At 43.7% G+C, this 24,733-nt stretch overlaps 1 protein-coding gene across 6 annotated transcripts in view; it reads right to left on the bottom strand.

The window, feature by feature from the left end:
* LOC140199674 (neurocalcin-delta) overlaps positions 1-24,733 on the bottom strand; it is a 351,531-nt gene that overhangs the window by 215,031 nt on the left and 111,767 nt on the right. For 4 of the 6 annotated variants that reach the window (XM_072262168.1, XM_072262151.1, XM_072262142.1 and 1 more), the window contains one exon: positions 1,495-1,607. The exons of the other annotated variants lie outside the window; for them this stretch is intronic. The gene's annotated coding sequence lies outside the window, so the exon portion shown is untranslated. The remainder of the gene's footprint in view (positions 1-1,494; positions 1,608-24,733) is intronic. 6 annotated transcript variants of the gene reach the window in all.

Raw genomic sequence — 24,733 nt, 5'->3', positions numbered from 1 at the left:
ATAACTTCACTTGCCCCGTGATGATCTGTTCCCAGCACCTATAGACTCACTTTAAAGGACTGCTCATCTCATGTTCTTGATATTTATTGCCTATTCATGTACATTTGTATTTATTTATTTATTATTATGCAGCCTCAAGGCACCAAAGTATTTTTATCTGTATTAAATTGTCAATTTAAATTTCTAAACACTAGTAATTACACTCAAATAGCCTAGGAGCACATTAGAAAAAGCCTTTTGATTCTATGTATCTACATCTAAAGGCTATTTTACTAGGTAACTTGTACAGTGGCTTGTTCATTCAAACGTCTAATCAACCAATCATGTGGCAGCAACACAATGCACAAAAGCAAGCAGACATGATGAAGAGGTTCAATTGTTGTTCAGATCAAACATCAGAATGGGGAAGAAATATGATCGAAGTGACTTTGACCATGAAATACCTGTTGGTGCCAGATGGGGTGGTTTGAGTATCTGAAAAACTGCTGATCTGGGAATTTCACACACGGGCAGTGGGAATTGAACACTTATAGGTGATCACTAGTGCTGAAAATTTCTTGCGTGAACTCCTACCATGCTATTGCCTTTGGTGCATATTTTGTGATTGACAGCAAAGTTTGAAAATGCTAACATTTTGAAACTAAAATAGAAAGTTCAAGAAAACACTGGTCAGGTTGATGGAGGGAAAAGGCAAATTTTGGTCTTTGAGAGGACCCATCATCAGAATATGGTGGGTTTATAAATTCACTGCTTTGCCCTGAATTTGCCAAGTAAATGGATATTGATGATACATTCAAGAGAAGCATTTCGACCTGGACACTGTACACACTTATTGACTCTCTTTCAAACACTGAGTGATTTTCATCCGGGGGCAGTCTGGATCACAGTTTAAGTCTTGTTGGATTCTGATACTTTTGCATCCAAAAATTCTTCAGAAGTCAAGAACTAGGCATAAAACTTATTGCTTACAATAACTTTAGTGAATGCTACAAGAGGAAAGCAGAACAAGAAAAAGTGTTGAGAAAACAAAGAGAACACAAGACTAAAAAGTAGTCATGCTCCTCTCTTACTCAGAAAATAGGTAACAAAATTCCATCGATAACAATTAACCAATAAAACAACCAGATTCAAGTAGCGTGACACCTGCTCTTGAAAACTAAGAAGTTTTTAGAAAAATAAAGAAACAGCTGTACCTTAATTACTGGAAAATTCACTGAACAATTACATGTTTATAGGTGATTATATAAAAACACAAGCAAATGTAGGCAAGTTAAACTACAAGAAAATTCTACACCGCAATCCAACAGGTTTCATAAGAAAGATGGGACTTCCAGCAGTATAGTGACACAACCATATTCCTTACATTCACTTCTGTCGCATAAAACCTTGCAAGAGAAATACGGCTGTGGAATATTCAAGATGCTGTCACTAAGTACAAACGTAGTCTTGCAGGCACAAGCCAATGAATTAGGCTTTAATTTTAGTTTTTCCTACCTGGATTTATCTTTAATTATTTCTTCTTCAGAGCTGGAGTCTGGGATTTCTCTTCACTGTAGGAGACAGAAAGAGCAATTCTTTGATGAGGCTGAATTTGGAGTGTAGTGTGCCTGCAGGAAAGATAAGCTTGAATGAATACAGAGAATATTTACAGGTTTGGTCCAACTGGTGTTCAATTCCCACTGCTGTCTGTAAGGAGTTTGTATGTTCTGTCTATGAACACGTGGCTTTCCTCTGGACCCTCTGGTTTCCTCTGACATTCCAAAAACATAGGGTTCGGGTTAGTGAGTTGTGGGCATGCAATGTTGTCCCCCAAAGTGTGACGACATTTGTGGACAGTCCAACACAATCCTCGCTGATTTGATTTGATGCTAAACGTCGCATTTCACTGAATGTTTCGATGTACATATGATAAATCTAATCTTAAAAAGACCTTATCCTCCGTATAGAGCTCCCAGTGACCTCACAAGTTTCCTTCCACACCTGAAAGACACGTAGTTTGGCAGGCTTTATAAACTACCCACTAGTGCGTAGATGAGTGATCAAATCTCCGGCTGATGAAGAGAATCCTATTCTCCAGACAATGAGATTAACATCATTTTAATATAAATAGAGACAGCCTGAAAATGTTGGGCCCCATCACTGAGTACATCTACAAAGAAAGCTGGCACAAGAAAGCAGCATCTATCATTGAGGGCCCCCACCATCCATGCCATGCTTTCTTCTTGCTACTCTCATTGGGAAGGAAGTACAGGAGCCTTAATCCCACATCACCAGGTTCAGGAACAGTTGTTACCCTTCAACCATCAGGCTCCTGAACCAGCATGGATAACTTCACTCACCTCAACTCTGAACTGATTCTTCAGCCTATTAACTCACTTTCAAGAACTCTACAACTCATGCTCTCAGCATTCGTTCTTTCTTTCTTTATTTATTTATTTGCACAGTTTGTTTTCGTTTGCACATTGGTTGTCAGACTTTGAGTGTAGTTTTTCACTGATTCTATTATCTCTCTGTTCTACTGTGAATGCCTGCAAGAAAATGAATCGCAGAGTAGTATATGTTGACATAAACGTACATACTTTAATAATAAATTCATTTTGAACATTTCTGATGATGTTGCAAGACCAGCAGCAGGAGATGCTACATTACAATACAGCTACGTTACAAAATTGCTGGATGTGGGGACAAACATGAGCTACAAGGATTCAAGTTTAGCAAAGTTTGGATGGAGCCGAACTACAGCCTTTATTGAGGTCATGGCTCAGACTTTATTTTTTGTTGTTTTTAGGTTCATAGGGATAGCTTTGGGAACAGAGGGAGGAGTCAGATTAGGGTTTAGCGACAGAGATGTGGAGGAGTTTGAGGTCAAGCCAGAGGCTAAGCCTCTACTTCGCATTCAAAGACCAGCAATGCAGATGTGAGACATCCATAGTGGGATATTGGGCCGGAAAGTCAGTGTGAATGAGGATTGGTGGCCCCCTCCCCCAACCCCCAGGATCAGTAACTTATCAGTGGGTTTCAGAATTGGAGTTCTGTGCAGGCAAGAGGAATGAGGGCCAGTGCCCCCCAGGGTACTCAAATTGGCAAGAGCAGAGTTCAAGGCCTAGTGTTCAGGTCCCATCATCCTGCGTTTGAGGCCTGGAGTTTGGCGTCTTCATCCAGGGTTCTCATTTGTCAACAGCAGTTAGTCAGCTAGTCCAGGGGTCAAGACTAAAGATCAAAGCCCGAATGTCAATTGGAAATAAGGATGTTGAAGCCCAATCCCAGAGTCTGTAAATCTCTGTGAGTTCACTGGGAAAGTTAAAAACTGAATGTCTGCAAGTTCAAGTCCACTGAAGGCTGAAGGTCGAAGGTGGCTTCTCCTGGGGCTGGACGACTGTGTACATGTGTGAGTGGGAGAAATTGGGGCTTGTTTTGCTGCTATTATTTTGTTCCTTGTTGTGTTCTGTGTTGTTCTGCCGAGCACTGTGGGCATGCCATTTTGGCGCCAGAATATGCAGTGATACTTGCAGGCTGCCCCTACACGCATCCTTGAGTATGTTGGTTGTTAATGCAAGCAACATATTTTACACTATGTTTCCACGTACACGTGATTAGTAACTGAATTGTGAATCTTGAATCTTGAGCTGCTCAATGGCCAATGCACAAGGTGTATCACAGAGAGAAATTTTAAACATAGAAGCAGACAAATTCACGCCACACTAGTATCAGGGAGTTCACCTCTGAATGATTTTATTCAATCTTGCAGGTTAGTGGACAAAATATTTCAGCTGTTCACTCAAAAGATGTGAATAAAATGAAGGATATGCTGTAACACAGCGTCTATTATTTTTCTGAATTTATTCTCGTTCATTTAAATAATTTATTATGGGTAATCTGTAAAAATAAGGGAATTGCATACATCATAACACTATCCCATGATATGTGCATGCCTCGCTTGAAGTAAAGACTAAGTTAGACTGGCATTCTGAACTTGCTGTCCTTTCCTTCCAATTAGGTTTATCTTCTGGAGTTACAGAACATAACAGTGGCAACGAGGAAGTATTAAATGAACCTGGAGATGACTACCCACCAGTTGAAGCGCAGCGAGAAGTTTGAGTTTAAAGAAAAGCACCGTGAGAAATGGTCAAGTAAAAAAAAGCATAGCATGTGCTTCTTTTGAAGGGACAGACATGGTTGAGTTTCAACATAAAGGCAGAAAATGGACAAATTCATGTGTTTATAAACAGTAAGTACCAGGCAATAACAATTATAAGTATAAAAAGAAGAAATGGCTAGTTACATCGGAAAGATTGATGCACTCAATTGCATGAGTGATAACTGGGTATTAAACATTAAGCAAACTAAACAGTATTTTGAAGCAAATCAAATAGCCAATGAGAAGTGTGTGCCAATTTTGCTGGGTGCATTGGATTTAAAGATGTACAGTTTGACTGCTTTAACCAAACCAGTAGAAATGAGCTTTGCTGATATCATAAAAGTAATGCAGGAACATTTAGAACCAAAACCACTGTTAACTGTAAAACGCATTAAGTTTCATAAGTGGAATCAAAAGGAAGGGGAATCCATTTCAGCATACGTGGCTGAATTGAAGAAGTTGTCTGAGCATTGTCAGCTCAGTGATGGGCTTAATAATGCACTGAAGAGATCAGTTAGTTTGTGGAATCTTACAAGAAAGCATTCAAAAACATCTCCTAACTGAAGCACAACTTACATTTTAAAAAGCAGTTGAAATTGCTGTATCAATAGAAACAGCAGACAGAGATTCATTTGAGTTGCAGTCAAGAATGAAAGTGAGCATAAACAAAATTGCAATGTCCAAAACAGAAATCAGCCTGGTCGAACAAATTATGTTACCATTGTGGCAGGCACTCACATACACTATACCAATGCAGATTTAAAGGTGAAACTTGCAGCAAAGTATGACACATACAAATATCATATCAGACACAAAAATAAATGGAATTCTCAGGGAAGGGCTAAAGATAAAAAGTTGCAGTTTCAAAAAGAGTACTAATCTGCATGCTGTTGATGAAAAGTCTGATAATGATAAGAGTGACGGAGGACTAAGTAGCCTTGAGAGTTTCATGTGAAAACTAACCAGAGACAAAAGCATTATGACTTACACCAGAAGTCAATGACAATTTAATTAAATGGAATTGGACACAGGCCGGCTGTTTCAGTCATTCCACAATATGAACTTGAACAGCATTTCAAAGATATTAAATTGAAGCCTGCAAATATCCAACTAAGAATTTATGTTGAAGAAAACTCCTGTGGGAATGACATTTATAACAGTGGAATACAACAACCAACAAGCTTCATTGGGCTTGTATGTGGTAAAAACAGGAGGACCAGCATTGGGGGGTGGGGGGCGGGGGGCATGATCAGCTGAGATGACTACAACTTGACCTGGGTCTTTATTCTTTGGAACGTAGAAGGTTGAGGGGGGACGATAGAGGTGTTTAAAATTATGAGGGGGATAGATAGAGTTGACGTGGTTAGACTTTTTCCATTGAGAGTGGGGGAGATTCAAACAAGAGGACATAAGTTGAGAGTTAAAGGGCAAAAGTTTAGGGGTAACATGAGGGGGAACTTCTTTACTCAGAGAGTTGTAGCTGTGTGGAACGAGCTTCCAGCAGAAGTGGTTGAGGCAGGTTCGATGTTGTCATTTAAAGTTAAGTTGGACAGCTTAATGCTTAATGGACAGGAAAGGAATGGAGGGTTATGGGTTGAGTACAGGTCGGTGGGACTAGGTGAGAGTAAGAGTTCGTCACGGACTAGAAGGGCCAAGATGGCCTGTTTCCGTGCTGTAATTGTTATATGGTTATATTATATGGTTGATTGGAGATGCATCCACCATTTGCATACCACACCCTCTGCAAGAGTCAATGGAAAGCAAATTAAGGAAGGTACTAGATGATGTCACAGCAGTGTTCAAGGATGGCATGGACAACTCAAACATATCAAGGGTAAAACAGTGCTAAATGAAAATGCCACACTCAAGTTTTACACAGCCCATCCAGTTCCTTATAATATCCGTGATAAAACAGCCAGTGAGTTAGAGTGCACGGAGGCTGAAGGAGTTCTTTCCAAGGCTGAGTGGAGCCCATGGGCAATGCCAGTGGTCCCAGTAGCCGAGAAGAATTGTTCTATCAGGATCTGGGATGATTTTAAGGTCAACATCAGTACTGAAAGTAGATCAATACCCTCTGCCCTAGATAGGGGATATCCTTGCAAACCTCTCAGGGGGGAAACAATTTAGGAAAGTGGACTTATCTGAGGCACACCCACAGATGGAAATGGAAGAAGACTCCAAGAAGAGTCGAAAAGAAGTATCATAAACACTCACAAAGGGTTTTATCGCTACAATAGGCTTATTTCTGGAGTAGCATCTACACCTGCACTCTGGCAGAAAGCTATTTACCAGGCACAGTATTACCTGGATGACATCATTGTTGCTGGTAAGGATGTCAAGGAACTTCTCCAAAATCTCAAGACAGTGTTAAAAAAGATTAGAAGATTACGGGCTCAGAGCACAACACAACAAAAGTGAATTCCTTAAACCAAGTATCACTTGCTGTGATCAAACTATTGATGCACAAGGATTACACAAGAGTGGTGAGAACATTCAAGCAGTGGTGGATGCTCCAAGGCCAAAGGATTTGTCGATTTACTATGACAGATTCCTGCCATACCTAGCTACTGTGCTCCACCCCTTGAACTCATTACTACAGATTGGGAAGAAATGGCACTGGACAAATCAGTGTGAGGTGGCTTTCCAAAAGGTAAAAGAAAGTAGCCGAGTTAAACACTGTACTCACACATCATGATCCTCATCATCTAGTGAAGCTTGCCATGCACTGATTGGGCTGCCAACACATTCAGAAGAAAGGTATCCTGAGCTGTCAGAGCCACATCCTGCAGTCCCACAGACAACTCCTACAACCACCACAAAGGAGACCCCAACCTGAGATTGTTTCACATCCACAAGTCTCACCTGCCAAGCAGAGTGACCCACCCCCCAACTAGTCAGGAAAGACATTATCCCACCAGAGTAAGAAATCCTCCACAGCGATTAAAACTTCAGGCCTGAATGGGTCAAGTTAAAATTTACTATGCTGTCGATGTCTATCAACATGGGGTGCTGATCTGGGGATTCAGAGGGGTGGAGCAGAAGGGGGAAATTTGACTGTGGAAGACGCCAGTGGAGGTAGTGGATGATGGGTCCCATTTCAACATCTGACAGAAGCTTGGATAAGTACACGGATGGAAGGAGTATGAAAGGGTTATGATCCAGGTGTGAGTCGGTTGGATGAAGTAAAATAATATTTTGGCATGGATTAGACAGGCCAAAGGGCCTGTTTCTGTGCTGTTGTGTCTGAATCTAAGTATGGAATCTGGGACCTCATCTACCTTCTCCAATAGGTAATGGATCTATCACTTTAGGTCTCATTGACTCTGGGGAGAAGTGCAAGGAAGAAATAGTTTCCCAGTTACAACCATTTTAAGGTTTTCCAGTATGTCAGCAAAGCCCCCTAGACACCCTAGTCATCCTCTCTTCTCCTCTCTGCCGTCAGATAGAAGATACAAAAGCCTGAGAGAATGAACCACCAGACTCAAGGACAGTTTCTATACCACTCTTCTCAGAATCTTAAACAAACCTGTCATACACTAAAAGATGAACTCTTGAGCTCCCAAGCAACACACACAAAATGCTGGAGGAGCTCAGCAGGACAGGCAGCATCAATGGAAAAGAGTATAGTCAGTGTTTCAGAATGAGACTCTTCAGCAGGACTGGAGAAAAAAAGATTTAAAAGGTGGGGGAGGGGAGAGAGAAACACAAGGTGATAGGTGAAACCGGGAGGGGGGGGATAAAGTAAAGAGCTGGGAAGGTGATTGGTGAAAGAGACAGAAGGCCATGGAAGAAAGAAAAGGGGGAAGGAGCGCAGAGGGAGGTGATGGGCAGGCAAGATAAGGTGAGAGAGGGAAAAGAGGATGGGATATGGTGAAGGAGAGAGGACAGGGGGAGGGGGTGGGGAGCATTACTGGAAGCTTGAGAAATCAGTGTTCATGCCATCAGGTTGGAGGCTACCCAAATGGAATATAAGATGTTGTTCCTCCAACCTAAGTGTGGCCTCATCACGACAGTGGAGGAGGCCATGGACAGACATAGCAGAGTAGGAATGGGAAGTGAAATTAAAATGGGTGGCCACTGGGAGATCCCGCTTTTTCTGGCAGACGGAGCATAGGTGCTCAGTGAAGCACTGACGGATTGATTTAGATAGATAGATAGATAGACAGACAGACAGATAGATATACAGTGCAGGATAGGCCCTTCTGGCTCTTTGTGCCACAGCACCCAGTGACCCCCAATTGAACCCTAGCCTATCCACAGGACAATTGACAATAACCAATGAACCTACCAACCAGAAGGTTTTTGGAATCTGAGAGGAACCCAGAGCACCCAGAAGAAACCCATGCTGTCACGGAGAGAACATACAAGCTCCTTACTGACAGCGGCAGGAACTGAACCTAGGTTGCAGGTACTATGCTAACCACTATGCCACCATGCCGTAGTGGGAAAAACAGTTAATACTTCATCATTAAGAGAGTTTGTCTCTCTCTACAGACACTGGCTGTCTGCTGGGCATTTCTAGCATTCTCCATTTGGTTTCTGGTTTCACAAGTTTGATCTGAATTTCACTGCTTTAACATGAAAGGACTGTTTAGGGCCTGAATGGTAGTGAGGGAGGAGGTGTAGGGACAGGTGTAGCACTTGTTCTGCTTGCAAGAATAAGTGCCAGGAGGGAGATCAGTGGGGAGGGACAAATGGACAAGGGAGTCACGTAGGGAGCAATCCCTGTGGAAAGCAGAAAGTGGGGTGGGGGGGGGCGGGAAAGATGGGATAGTGGTGGGATCCCGCTGGAGATGGCAGAGGTTCTGGAGAATTATGTACTGGATGCAGAGGCTGGTGGGGTGGTAGGTGAGGACAAGGTGAACCCTATCCTTGTTAGGGTGGCGAGAGGATGGGGTAAGCGCAGACATGCGTGAAATGGAAGAAATGCAGTTGAGGGCAGTGTTGATGGTGGAGGAAGCGAAGCCCCTTTCTTTGAAAAAGGAGGACATCTCCATTGTGCTAAAATGAAAAGCCTCATCCTGACAGCAGATGCAGTGGAGACAGAGCATTTGAGAGAAGAGGGGTGGGAAGAGGTATAGTTCGGGTAACTGTGAGAGTCCGTGGGTTTATAATAGACATCAGTGGATAAGCTATCTCCAAAGATAGAGACAGTGAGATTGAGAAAGGGGAAGGAAATCAGAAATGGACCAGGTAAAGGACAAGGCAGGAGGAGAAGATGGCGGCGCGACACAGCTTGCAGCGGCCTCTCTGGTGGTGGTGTCTGTTATTTGTCAAGTAGGGTGCCGTGCACAATCCTGATTTGATGGAGACGAACGTGAGAGCACGGAGGAACATCTGGTGAAACTTCTGAAATGCCTGCTTCGCTGCTGCTGCTACTGTGTGGTCCAGAATCTCCGGAGGAGAAGGCCTCGAGTCCTCAGCTTTGCTTGTTGCTTGGCAGCCGGGGCAGGGTCGAAGCACTCGGCAGAGGATGGTGTTCAGAGAGGCTGTGTCGGAGGGGCTGGTGGAAAGCTCTAAGTTTTCAGACGGACTCAGAGTCCGCTGCGGTCGGGTGCTTCCAATGGTGCTGCATCGGCAAGTTGGCGGCGCTGGAGGTTCATGGCGGGGAGAGTTCCTCCCTTCTGCTGCCTGCGTGAGATGATGAGTCTATCGGGACTTTGAGACTTTTTTTTGCCGTGCCGATGGTCTGCTCTTTATCAAATTACGGTATTGTTTTGCACTGTCATAACTATATGTTATAATTATGTGGTTTTGTCAGTTTTAGTCTTGGTTTGTCCTGTGTTTTCTTGTGATATCATTCTGGAGGAACATTGTATCATTTTTTAATGCATGCATTTCTAAATAACAATAAACGAGGACTGAGTGTCCTCATAATCTAATCTAATCTAAATTTAAGGGCAGGGTGGAAGTTGGAGGCAAAGTGGACGAAGTTGACAAGTTCAGCATGGATGCAGGAAGAAGCACCAATGCAGTCGTCGATGTAGCGTAGGAAAAGTGTGGAACGGTCACCAGTGTAGGCTTGAAAGATAGACTGTTACACGTAGCCGACAAACAGGCAGGCATAGCTGGGACCCATGCGAGTGCCCCTTTTGTTTGAAGGAAGTGGGGAGGAGCCAAAGGAGAAATTATTTAGAATGAGGACAAGTCCCTCTAGACAGAGGAGAGTGGCAGTGGAGGAGAACTGGTTAGGTCTGGTGTCCAGTAAGAAACAGAGAGTTATGAGGCCTTCCTGGTAGGGATGGAACTCTCAATCTAATTTATGGTTGCTAATTTCTCAATCTCATTACATCTCTCTGCAACTTCAACACAATATTCTGTGTTCTGTTTAATTTTTATTACCTCAATGTACTTACTATATGTATGGCATTATCTATCTGGATGGCATGTGGTACAAAAGCCTTAAACTATATCTCAGCACATGTGACAACAGTAAACCAAAACCAATAAATATTAAAAATAACTGGTAGGTTGGATGGATTTAAGGACTGAACGACTCATGTTCTTAGTATTTTCTATTTATTTATTTATTTGCTTTTATCTATCTACCATTTTTAAATGTGTGCAATTAGTCCCCTTTTACACTTTGGCTGTTTGTCTATGTATAGTTTTCATAAATTCCATTGTATTTCTTTAATTTCCTGTAAATGCCCGCAAGGAAAATGAATCTCAGGGTAGCATATGGTGACATATACAAACTTTGATAATAAATTTACCTTAACTTTGACTTTGAATGACCGGTGGAAGGACTGAGAGGAACCGAAAATTCAAACAGCAGCAGTGAAAACCAAATCCAGGAACTATTTCTTCATACAAATAGTTTTGGAATGTGGAATGCACTGGAGCCGCAGACCAAAGATGCAGGGTTGTCTGAACAACCTAAAAAAGGTACGCACTCTGTTGAGAATTAAGGGTTTGAAGACAATCTGAACTGTGAGTGAGGATCTGGGATTAAACAGACAGAGGAACTCAGCAGGTCAAGCAGCAGCTGCTGTGAATGCCTGCGAGAAAATGAATCTCAAAGCAGTATATGGTAGCTTATACATACTTTGATAATAAATGTACTTTCAACTTTGAACTTTGAACAGTTTGTGGGCGAAGCCTCTGAATTTCCAGCATCTGCAGAATCTCATGCTCAAACAGATAGCGTACCCTCCTTGATGAATTGGCAGTAGACTTGATGTGTCAAAGGGTCCCACCCTCTTGCTAAACTCCTAGAGGCTAATGCAATACAGATGTTACTGTCTTCATAAAAGCTAAATAGTGACTTCTGTGCCAATGAATTCATTGGAAAGAATTACCCTCCATCCCCCGTATTTTGTCATCTGTTATTTTTCTGCTGCCGTGATGCAGCTGTTGCTAATTCCGAAGACCGCACTCAAATGGAACACTGCTACTGATCCGTAAAGTCATTGGAAGTTTCTGTACAGCTATGTCATCTTAACCCTTCATAGCCCTGTGCATGGACTTGTCAGAGAGGACAGAAGCAATGGCCATATACTCTATGTATAAATGGACACATTCGAATAGTGCACTTTGTTTTACTGGATTGCCTTTCCATTTACACTGTCATAGCCGTGGAGGGGGTGATAGTAGGGATGAGCTCCTACTACCCATTAAATGCTCCCAATGGTTTGCATCTCAGATAGGCTCTGGAACCCAGCCAGGCTCCTGGCCTTCACGTGTACCTTAACTACTAAGCCCAGCAGAACAACTTCTACTGACAGGAGAAGGGGCAAAGCGGGGTTACTGGCGCCTGTCGCTTCGGGCAGATGGGGCTTGTCAGCCATGGTTGGCAGCACATCTGGGAGAAGGAAAACTCTGATTTCAAGCCTCCGCTGCCTTGTGGCTGTACCCACTCACGGGGAAGGCTTCGTGAGTAAACCTGAGGAAAAATCCAAAGCTGGAGTCCCTAAGACAGTCCTACATTGAGTTCAAAGCTGACTCACAACTCTTGCAACGCCACTGTTCCAAACGGTACCGGTCACTGCCATTCCTTTCAATTCCTCAGCTGTGTGGACAGGGGAATCTTACTGTATTGGCAACAGCTTCTCTCCATATCATACTGCACTGGCTTGCACATTGATGTAGACAGCTAAGACACAACATTTATGGTCGATCCTGATTAATGGAGGGTCTCCATATATTGATTCTGTGTATTTGTTATTTTTTATTGTGTTCTTTATGCCTATGGTGTTTTTTATGCTGCATCAGATCTGGAATAACAATCATTCTGTTCTTTCTACTTCTCAGAGGATCAGAGATCCCCAGCGCAATGCCATCTGGAGGTTAGCCATCTGGCGCTTAGGTGCTGGTAGAGTGACCCACAGACGTAAGATCAAAAAGGAGGTTCCAGACAGACAGCGATCCAATCAAGACCTCAGCAGTGGAGCTGGCAGAAGATGATGACCCATCACAATGAGATGGTGGAGGAAACTGCAGCAGTGAAGGGTCCCGAGTCATCTGTCAAACCGTGCCATTGAAGCCTGACCCCGATCTGTCATGGACCGTGTGGTGGCTGCTCATGCATCAGTCTCCCTACATTTAACAAAGTCATGCACAGGCGCTCTCCATTAAAGGAATAGCCACATTGGAAAATATCATACTAAGCTCGTGTACCGAAGGATAACAATAAACAATCATGAGTCTTGACTCTCGAACTAACATGCTAACTTGCTTGCTCCTTAATTGCTGCTTACTCACTGTGCATACAAGTCATGAACTAAAAGTGTTCTTAATTACTCACACAAAATCCGTTTACAATTAATCACTCTAAGCTGGAGAGCAGGGAGCAGTAACACTGCAGACGAGGCGAATACTCCAGAGGTCACTGACACAGTGTTTAAATGTGATTTTGTCAAAGCTTGTTTCTCCAGATGGTCTATTTAGACCATAAGACTTCACGGTAACGTAGCTGTTAGCACAACGCTATTATATCTCAGGGCGCCGGAGTTCAGAGTTCAATCCCAGCGTCCTCTGTAAGGAGTCTGTACGCCCTCCCCATGGCCGCGTGGCTTTCCTCAAAGTGCTTCGGCTTCCTCCCACAGTCTGAAAATGTACTAATTGGTAGGTTAATTGGTCAGTGTAAATTGTCCCGTGATAAGGGTGGTGCAGCTCGAAGGGCCAGAAAAGCTGTATCTCTAAATAAAGTACATTTTTTTAAAAGACCAGAAGGCATAGGAGCAGAATTAAGCTATTCGGCCCATCAAATCAGCACTGCCATTCCATCATGGCTGACTTGACGTGTAAGGAATCTGGAGCAGCAGCTGGATGACCTTCGACTCGTAAGGGAGAATGAGGCAGTCATAGATGAGAGCTACAGGGAGGTAGTCACACCTAGGCTGCCAGAAGCAGGTTGTTGGGTGACAGTCAGAGGGGGGAAAACGAAGGTGAGTAGACAGGTAGTGCAGAGCACCCCTGTAGCCATTCCCCTGAATAATAGTAAGTTTACCGTCCTGGATACTGTTGGTGGGGACGACCGACCAGGTGTGAGTCACGGTGGCAGGGCCTTTGGCACTGAGTCTGACCCTGTGGTGCAGAAGGGTGGGACGGAGAAGAGGAGAGCTGTCGTCATTGGAGACTCTATAGTCAGGGGAACAGACAAGAGATTTTGTGGACGTGAGAAGGACACCCGCAGGGTTTGTTGCCTCCCAGGCGCCAGGGTCCGGGATGTCTCTGACCGGGTGCACGACATCCTGGTACGAGAGGGAAAGCAATCAGAAGTTGTGATACATGTTGGGACCAACGACATAGGCAGGAAGAGGGATGAGGTCCTGAAGTGTGAGTTTCAGGAACTAGGCAGAAGGCTAAAGAACAGGACCTCAAGGGTGGCATTCTCAGGACTGCTGCCAGTGCTACGTGATAGTGATGGTAAGAATTGGAGGAGATGGCAGTTGAATGTGTGGCTGAGGATTTGGTGCAGGGAGCAGGGTTTTAGATTTTTGGATCATTGGGATCTCTTCTGGGGAAGGTGGGACTTGTACAGACTGGATGGATTCCACCTGAACTCGAGGGGAAGCAATATCCTCGCAGGTAGGTTTGCTAGCATGGTTCCGGAGGGTTTAAACTAATTTGCAAGGGGGATGGGACCCAGAGCGTTAGAGCAGTGGAAGAAGTGCATGGAGTAAAGCCAGATCTAATATATAGAGAGGCTTTGAGGAAAGAGAAGCAGAATAAAGGGTGTAAAGGCAGTAAGGTAGAAGGGCTAAAGTGTGTGTACTTCAATACAAGAAGCATCAGGAACAAAGGTGATGAACTGAGAGCTTGGATACATACATGGAATTATGATGTAGTGGCCATTACAGAGACTTGGCTGACACCAGGGCAGGAATGGATTCTCAATATTCCTGGATTTCAGTGCTTTATAAGGGATGGGGGGGGGGGAAGGGGAGGAGGGGTGGCATTACTGGTCAGGAATACTATTACTGCTACAGAAAGGGTGGGTAATGAAGCAGGATCCTCTTCTGAGTCAGTATGGGTAGAAGTCAGGAACAGGAAGGGAGCAGTTACTCTATTGGGAGTATTCTATAGGCCCCCGGTGGCAGCAGAGATACCGAGGAGCAGATTGGGAGGCAGATTTTGGAAAGGTGCAAAAATAACAGGGTTGTTATCATGGGTGACTTTAACTTCCCTAATATTGATTGGCACCTGATTAGTTCCAATGGTTTAGACGAGGCGGAGTTTGTTAAGTGTGTCCAGGACGGATTCCTGTCACAGTATGTGGACAGGCCGACTAGGGGGAATGCCATACTAGATCTAGTATTAGGTAACGAACCAAGTCAGGTCACAGATCTCTCAGTGGGTGAGCATCTGGGGGACAGTGACCACCACTCCCTGGCCTTTAATATTATCATGGAAAAGGACAGAATCAGAGAGGACAGGAAAATTTTTAATTGGGGAAGGGCAAATTATGAGGCTATAAGGCTAGAACTTGCGGGTGCGAATTGGGATGAAGTTTTTGCAGGGAAATGTACTATGGACATGTGGTCGATGTTTAGGGATCTCTTGCAGGATGTTAGGGATAAATTTGTCCCAATGAGGAAGATAAAGAATGGTACGGTGAAGGAATCATGGGTGACAAGTGAGGTGGAAAATCTAGTCAGGTGGAAGAAGGTAGCATACATGAGGTTTAGGAAGCAAGGATCAGAGGGGTCTATTGAGGAATATAGGGTAATAAGAAAGGAGCTTAAGAAGGGGCTGAGGAGAGCAAGAAGGGGGCATGACAAGGCCTTGGCGAGTAGGGTAAAGGAAAACCTCAAGGCATTCTTCAACAAAGAAGAACAAAAGGATGACAGGAGTAAAGGTACAACTGATTAGAGATAAAGGTGGGAAGATGTGCCTGGAGGCTGTGGAAGTGAGCGAGGTCCTCAATGAATACTTCTCTCCGGTATTCACCAATGAGAGGGAACTTGATGATGGTGAGGACAATATGAGTGAGGTTGATGTTCTGGAGCATGTTGATATTAAGGGAGAGGAGGTGTTGGAGTTGTTAAAATACATTAGGATGGATAAGTCCCCGAGGCCTGATGGAATATTCCCCAGGTTGCTCCACGAGGTGAGGGAAGAGATTGCTGAGCCTCTGGCTAGGATCTTTATGTCCTCGTTGTCCACGGGAATGGTACCGGAGGATTGGAGGGAGGCGAATGTTGTCCCCTTGTTCAAAAAATGTAGTAGGGATAGTCTGGGTAATTATAGACCAGTGAGCCTTACGTCTGTGGTGGGAAAGCTGTTGGAAAAGATTCTTAGAGATAGGGTCTATGGGCATTTAGAGAATCATGGTCTGATCAGGGACAGTCAGCATGGCTTTGTGAAGGGCAGATCATGTCTAGTAAGCCTGATAGAGCTCTTTGAGGAGGTGACCAGGCATATAGATGAGGGTAGTGCAGTGGATGTGATCTACATGGATCTCAGTAAGGCATTTGACAAGGTTCCACACAGTAGGCTTATTCAGAAAGTCAGAAGGCATGGGATCCAGGGAAGTTTGGCCAGGTGGATTCAGAATTAGCTTGCCTGCAGAAAGCAGAGGGTAGTGATGGAGGGAGTACATTCGGATTGGAGGGTTGTGACTAGTGGTGTCCCACAAGGATCGGTTCTAGGACCTCTATTTTTCATGATTTTTATTAACGACCTGGATGTGGGGGTAGAAGGGTGGGCTGGCAGGTTTGCAGACGACACAAAGGTTGGTGGTGTTGTGGATAGTGTAGAGGATTGTCGAAGGTTGCACAAAGACATTGATAGGATGCAGAAGTGGGCTGGGAAGTGGCAGATGGAGTTCAACCCGGAGAAGTGTGATGTGGTACATTTTGGAAGGACAAACTCCAAGGCAGAGTACAAAGTAAATGGCAGGATACTTAATAGTGTGGAGGAGCAGAGGGATCTGGGGGTACATGTCCACAGATCCCTGAAAGTTGCCTCACAGATAGATAGGGTAGTTAAGAAAGCTTATGGGGTGTTAGCTTTCATAAGTCGAGGGATAGAGTTTAAGAGTCACGAGATAATGATGCAGCTCTATAAAAATCTGGTTAGGCCACACTTGGGGTACTGTGTCCAGTTCTGGTCGCCTCACTATAAGATGTGGAAGCATTGGAAAGGGTACAGAAGAGATTTACCAGGATGCTGCCTGGTTTAGAAATTATAAAGTATGATCAGAGATTAAGGGAGCTAGGTCTTTACTCTTTGGAGAGAAGGAGGATGAGAGGAGACATGATAGAGGTATACAAGATATTAAGAGGAATAGATAGAGTGGACAGCCAGCACCTCTTCCCCAGGGCACCACTGCTCAATACCAGAGGACGTGGCTCTAAGGTAAGGGGTGGGAAGTTCAAGGGGGATATTAGAGGAAGGTTTTTTACTCAGAGAGTGGTTGGTGCAAGGAATGTACTGCCTGAGACAATGGTGGAGGCAGATACACTAGTGAAATTTGAGAGACTGCTAGACAGGAATATGGAGGAATTTAAGGTGGGGGGTTATATGGGAGGCAGGGTTTGAGGGTCAGCACAACATTGTGGGCCAAAGGGCCTGTACTCTGCTGTACTATTCTATGTTCTATGTACTATTCTCCCTCTCAACCCCATTCTCCTGCCTACCCCCGTAACCTTTAATCAAGAACCTATCAACCTCCACTTTCAATATACCCAATGACTTGGCCTCCAGGGCCATCTGTGGAACTGAATTCCTCGGCATCTCTGTTCTAAAGGAACATCCTTGTATTTTGAGGCTATGCCTTCTGGTCCTATCCTCTCCATCTATCTAAGCCTTTCAATATTCAATAGGTTTCAATGAGATGTACTCCAGTGAGTACAGGGCATGGCCTTCAAATGCTCCTCTTACTTTAACCTTTCAATCCTAGAATCATTCTCGTGAACCTCCCCTCGACCTTTCACTTAGTATATTCTTCTCTTCAAATATTTTTAATAAGGACGTCAGACTTAATATTCATCATTTTATTTAAAAAAAAGGCTGCCTGCAGCTGATCAGTCTCATTCAAGGAACGTCTTCATGGTAATTAGTATGCCTTAGCCTAATGCTCTGTGCACTGTTTTCTGGAGAGGATGACTATTAAACGAACAAATGAGCTTAATTTAACTCCTCTTTATTGATGAATACATTGGACATTATTATCTTTCTTGGAAGTGCCTACTTAAAAATTAATAATTTCCTCATCAATATCACCTTTTGAAAAAGTGCTTGTAATGACAGAAATACTTTGATTCCCAAGGGTAGCCTGATAGTGTAGCGGTTATCACAAACGCTTTACATTGCCAACTGCATGATCGGAGTTCAGTTCCCTGTGCTGTCTCTCTGTGAGCGTGCGCATGTGGTTTTCCAGCTTCCTCCCACATTCCAAAGATGTGTGGTTAGGGTTAGTGATTTGTGGGCATGCTATGCTGACGTCAGAAGCGTGGCAACACTTGCAGGATGCTCAGCACAAACCTCACTAATTTGATTTGACACAAACAATGCATTTCACTGTAAGTTTCAATGCACCTGTGACAAATAAAGCTAACCTTTAACATTTAACCTTAATGCTCTCTAGTTTTGGACTTTCCAACCTGGGGAAAAGACTTCGGCTATTCATCTTATGTTGATAAAATGAACTTTTGCAAATAACTCCTTTGAGTTCTCTGGCTTTTTTAAAATTGTTCATGGATGTGAATGCTACCGGCCCAAAACATCGACAGTTTATTTCCCTTCTGTACGCTGCTGAATTCTTCCAGAACTTTGTGAGTGTTGATCAAATTAATGCCAGGTCGGTTTGATGCAAAGCAACTCATTTCACTGGATGTTTCGATGTACATGTGACAAATAGAGCTAACCTTTCTCTTGAGAGAACTTGCAGAAAGGGATTATCATTGGTTAATAAAGTTTAAACATTATGTTTTGGTAAGGGACATAAAGAGATTCGGCCCTACTTGTTAAAATAGAATTTTAATGACATTAAAGAGTAATGATAGCTGGGAGTACAAATACACATGTTACTAAAACTAATAAAGAGGGATAATGATATCTTCAAAAATCAATTCATAAGAGCTTATTTTTAGAGGGATACAATTAAAAATTTGGATGTTATGCTCATTTTTATGAATCCTTCTTCAGGTCACATTTTGGAGTAGTTTATGCAGTCAGTTAATCAGATCACATTTAGGGGCATGGAGGCACTGAAAAGGCCTTCTAAATGAAGGCCACCACAATTATTCCAGTAATCAGCAAGAAGTGAACAGCCTGGGACAGAAGGAAGATAACCTACCAGGCTATTTTAAAGTTGCTGACGGTTTTAACAGCAAGAACAAAGACAATGCAGAGAAAAGCGAAACTAAGAGTCTTCAACATGCAATCAGCGGCCACTCTGTTAGGTACCTCCTGTATCTAATAAAGTGGCTCTGGGTTTATATTTGCAATATTCTGCTACAATAGCCCATTCACTTCAAGGTTCTATGTGTTGTGCTTTCAGAGATGCACTTTTGCACGGCACTGTTATAATGCATGGTTATCTGAGTTACTGTCGCCTTCATGTCACCTTGAACCAGTCTGACCATTCTCCTCTGACTTCTCTCATTAACAAAGTATTTTCACCCACATACTACCACTCCCTAGATTTTTGTTTTTTTGTCTTTTGCACCATTCTCTGAAAACACTAGAGACCGTTGTATGTGAAAACCTCAGGAGAATAGCAGTTTCTGAGATACTCAAAGCACCCCGTCTGGCACCAACAATCATTCCATGATTAAAGTCACTTAGATCATATTTCTTCCCTCAATTTGATGTTTTGTCTGGACAACAACTGAACCTCTTGATCATGTTTGCATGTCTTTATGCATTGTGTTGCTACAATATCACTGACAGATTAGATATTTGCTTTAACAAGCAGGTGTACAGGTGTACCTAATAAAGTGGCCACTGAGTGTACATTAAATGGTGGTACTTCATGCAGTTAGCTCCTGTTTCAACCTTGCTTTATCTGTGACCAAGTTGCAGTAGGGATCTGTGTGTCCTCAGGCATAAGGCTGTCTATGCCAATAGCTACACAGTCTAATATTTGCAGAATATTTTGAGCCCCTCCACTTTAGGAAAGCCTACACTACAGGGAGACTCTGTGCCTACCAGTCCCTGTGGATGACATCTCTCTACTTAACTATGAAGCAACGGGGAGTTTGGGGTCAGGATAGAATTTCAGGACAGGGATGTGAGGGAGTTAGAGGTCAGGCTTCCGCTCCACACTCCACTTTTGAATAAATGCCATAGTATTCACATCCCATGATCAATAAAAGAAAAGCCAGAATAATCAAAATGGTTGTTTGCAAAAGTTAATTTTACCAACATAAGATGAATAGCCAAAGTCTTTACCCCTGGTTGGAGAGTCCAAAACTAGAGGGCATACAGATTAAAAATTTGCTTTATTTGTCACATGTACGTCGAAACATACAGTGAAAAGCGTCGTTTGCGTCAAATCAAACCCATGAGGATTGTGCTGAGCAGTTTTCAAGTGTCACCACATTTCCAGTGCCAACATAGCATGCCCACAGGTTACTAATCCCATCCGATCAGCTTTGGAATGTGGGAGTAAACCAGACCACCAGGAGGAAACTCACGCGTCACACTCCTCATAGGTAGCGGCAGGATTTGAACCCCAGTCTTACAGCTGGTGCTGAAAAACTTTACCCGAATGGCTATGCTACAGTGCATACCGTACTGCAAAGGTTTAAAGTGAGAGGGGAGAAATTTAAAAGAGACTTGGGGGGGGACACAGTATTCTGTATGAAATGAACTACCAGAGGAAGTGGTAAGGGTGGGTACAATTACATTTCAAAGGCACAAACACAGACGCAAGTGAAGACCATGAAGGTATGGTCAAGGGAGGTGCAAGAGTGCTTACAGGACTGTTTTGAATTGGTGGACTGGACAATATTCAGGATTCAACTTCAAATCTGAATGAATATGCCACCGCTGTGACCAACTTCATAGAGACCCATTTAGATGAGTGTGTGACTTTGAGAACATACGGGACATGCCCAAACCAAAAGCCGTGGATGAACCAGGAGATTCGTAGTCTATTGGGGTCTAACTTTATGGCATTCAATTCCAGTGATCAAGAACTATACCAGAAATCTAGGTACAACCTACAGAAGGCTATTTTAAGAGTGGAAAAAAACTGTTTTGATTGAAGTCAGAGATGGAATTGGATGCAGTTCAGCTCTGGCAGGGTTTGCAGGTCATTACTTCCTACAAGGCAAAACCTGACATGATGAGTGGCTGAGATGCTTCACTCCAGACAAGCTCCACACCTTTTATGTTCGCCTTGAAAGGGAGAATAGAACTACATCTATGTAAATCCTTGCAGCGTCTGGGGACCCTGTGATCTCTGACTTGTAGGCTGACATCAGAGTATCTTTCAAAAGGGTGAACCCTCGCAAGGTGTCAAGCTACAACTGCGTACCTGGTAGGGTACTGAAAACCCATGCCAACCAACTGGCGGGAGTATTCAAGGACATCTTCAATCTCTCACTACCGTGGAGGTTCCCACCTGCTTCAGAAGGGCGGCAATCATACCACTGCCTAAGAAGAGAAGGGTGAGCTGTCTCAACCATTATCATCCAGTTGCACTCACGTCTTTTGTGATGAAATGCTTTGAGAGGTTGGTCATGGCTAGAATCAACTCTTGCCTAAGCAAGGACCTGGACCTGTTGCAATTAACCTACAATCACAATACGCCTACAGCAGATGCAATCTCTCACTGGCTCTCCAGTCGGCCTTGGACCAACTGGACAACAGCAATATCAACACCAGGCTGCTGTTTCCTGATTACAGCTCTGTGTTCTACACTGTCATTCCTTCAGTACTCATCAACAGACATGAGAAGGACTCTGCAGAGAGTCAACCCCCATAAGGCAGCCAGGCCAGACAACATTCCAGGCCAAGTACTCAGGGATTGTGCACACCAGCTCACTGATATCTTCATGGACATCTTCAACACTTCGCTCATCCAGGCTGCTGTCCCCACATGCTTCAAATCAGCCACCATCATCCCTGCACCAAAGAACTAAACGACACTGAAGCCAATCATCACAAAGTGCTTCGAATGGCTGGTAATGGCACATATCAAAATCTCCATTCCTACCACACTGGGCACGCACCAATATGCTTACCAACAGAACCACTCTACAACTGATGCCATAGCATCTGTCATGTCTTTGGCCCTGACTCACCTGGAAAACAAGGACACATGTCAGAATGCTGCTTCTGGATTTCAGTTCGGCATTCAAAACTATTGTCCCACAGACCTTGGCGAACAAACTTCTACCCCTCGGTCTAACTACACCACTGTGAAACTGGGTGTGGACTTCCTAACCTACTGACCTCAGACAGCCAGGATACACAACTGCTCCTCCCTCACCATCATCCTCAACACCGTGACCCCACCCCCGGAGGATGTGTACGAAGCCCACTGCTGTACACGCTGCTCACACACGACTGCACATCCAAACACCCCAGTGATCACATTGTCAAGTTCACCAATGACGCGACAGTGGTGGGGCTCATCACCAACAACAACAAGATGGTCAACAGAGAGGAGGCGGAAGAGCTCAAGGCCTAGTGTCAGAGAAATAGCCTCTTCCTCAATGTCAACAAGACAAAGGAGATGGTTATCGACTTTAGAAAAACTTGCACCATAGACTCCTCATCTATGAAGTAACAGTCATAGAGTTATGGAGCTCTACAGCAGACAGACAGGCCCTCAGCCCAACTAATCCATGCTAACCAAGTTGTCTAACTGAACTAGTCCCAGCTGTCTGAGTTTGGCCCATATCCCTCTAAGCCTTTAACTTTCAGCAGAGAACTTAATTACCATTTCTAATACAAATAGTGAGATTCCTTAACTTTGACTGAGAAATGAAGTCAAACTGCAATACTTCTGGGAATTAAATCCTTCTGCAGTTCACAGCAGTTTTACAGCTCGCAGAGTTACGTGACTTTTCCCCAGTGACGTTGACAGGCCATGAACTCGGTTACACTTTATACAGAAAATCGTAGTCTGAAAAAATGTTTTAAATAGATCTAGACAAATACATTGAGTTCAATGGAAACGAACGTGCAGAGGCCCACACAATTAGCAGCCAACATACTTGTAAGTATGCAGCACAGAGCGCCAAGTGAAATTTCTTCCCTGTTATCCTTTGGCTCTAACATTTTCAAAGTACAAAGTTCAAACAAAACTTAATATCAAAGTACGTACATGTCATCTTGCCGGCCTTCACAGTCGAACAAAGAAATACAATAGCACTAAAAAAAAAATTACACAAAAGGACTGACAAATAAACAATGTTCAAAAGAAGACTAATGGTGCAATACAACAAAAACAAATAATAAATACATAGGTAGTTGATTAATTAATGAATTAATTAGTACCAAGAGCAAGAGTCCTTGGAAGTGAATGGGTAAGTTATGGAATCATTTCTGTACTGAAATGAGTAAAGTTATCCACACGGGCTCAGGAGTCCGATGGTTGTAGGATAGTCATTGTTCCTGAACCTAATGGTGTGGGACGTATGGTTTCTGTACCACCTTCCTGATGGCAGCAGCAAGAAAAGAGTAAGGGCTGTGTGTGGTAGATCTTTAGATGCAGGAATGCAGATGTAAGCAATTTTTTTTAAGAGAGGACACAAATACAGTGTTTCAGGTATTATTTTCAGTATTTACAAGTTTGTTAGGTCTTGCACCTTGAGATGTTGCTCACACAGGGGAATGCCTGCAAATACTCCCCCGAAGGCATCACTATTCCTTGGAGGAAGACATGGGCTAGTGAGCAAGGGGTCCTGGCCTATCCAGCACTCTCCAGCACTGGACCCAAATGAGCACGTTCCTTACCTTGTGCAGAGTGAGTTCTCCAACCCTTGTCAACATAGCGAAGCCATCAAGTCCATTTTGGTGCTGATGAAAGCACCAAATTGTAGGCAAATATTGTCATTCAAAACTATGGCACAGGTACATGTCTTTTGTGAAAGCAACAACAAACAAACCTTTGCTCTAAATACTGTGAAGGTTTTCAAAATTATGTTGGTGTGTGGCCAAGTGGTTAAGGCGTCAGTCTAGTGATCTGAAGGTCGCTAGTTCGAGCCTCAGCTGAGGCGGCGTGTTGTGTCCTTCAGCAAGGCACTTAACCACACATTGCTCTGTGACGACACCGGTGCAAAGCTGTATCGGCCCTACTGCCCTTCCCTTCGACAACATCGGTGGCGTGGAGAGGGGAAACTTGCAGCATGGGCAACTGCCGGTCTTCCATACAACCTTGCCCAGGTCTGCACCCTAGGAACCTTCCAAGGCAGAAATCCATGGTCTCACGAGACTAACGGATGCCTATTTATTTTTCAAAATCATAGTTCTTTTGAACTTTTTATCAGCCCAGCACTATGAGGGGAACACTTCACTCCAAAATAAATACATTATTTTCAATTTCAGAGATGGCAGAAACAGCAAGGTTCTAGGCCCTTATTGCCCCAATGGGCTGATGTCACACAATGAAAGTCATGTGACCAATTAACCTACTAACCCATAAATCTTTTGAAATGTGGGAGGAAACCCACACAGTAACTGGGAGAACGAACAGACTCCTTACAGACAGCAGTGGAACTGAGCCCGGGTCACTAATGTTGTAAAGCGTGATGCTAACTGCTGCGGTACCACGCCACCCCCAGAAGATCTGTTTTATTTGTTACACGTACATTGCAACATACAGTGAAATGCATCGTTTCACATCAACAACCAACACAGTCCAAGGACATGCTGGGGGCAGCCTGCAAAAGTCAGCATGCTCCCGGCACCAACATAGCATGCTGACAATTTACTCATCCTCGCCCGTATATCTTTGGAATGTGGGAGGAAACCTGAGTACCTGGAGGAAACCCACACAGTAATGGGAGAACGTAGAAACTCCCTTCAGACAGCAGCGGGAATGAAACCCTGATGCTGAAATGCGTTACACTAACCATCACACTACCTTGCCAGTTTGCAACAAATAGAAAGTCAAACTAGCAAATATAACCATTTTTAAGTACATAATTTGTCTTCTCAAAAGTATAAGTGTGGTAACTGTAAATATTA

This window comes from Mobula birostris, chromosome 1, assembly GCF_030028105.1.
Source record: "Mobula birostris isolate sMobBir1 chromosome 1, sMobBir1.hap1, whole genome shotgun sequence".
Taxonomy (NCBI): Eukaryota; Metazoa; Chordata; class Chondrichthyes; order Myliobatiformes; family Myliobatidae; genus Mobula; species Mobula birostris.
The sequence above is the reverse complement of the archived record's forward strand: the minus strand, read 5'-3'. Positions and strand labels throughout refer to the sequence as shown.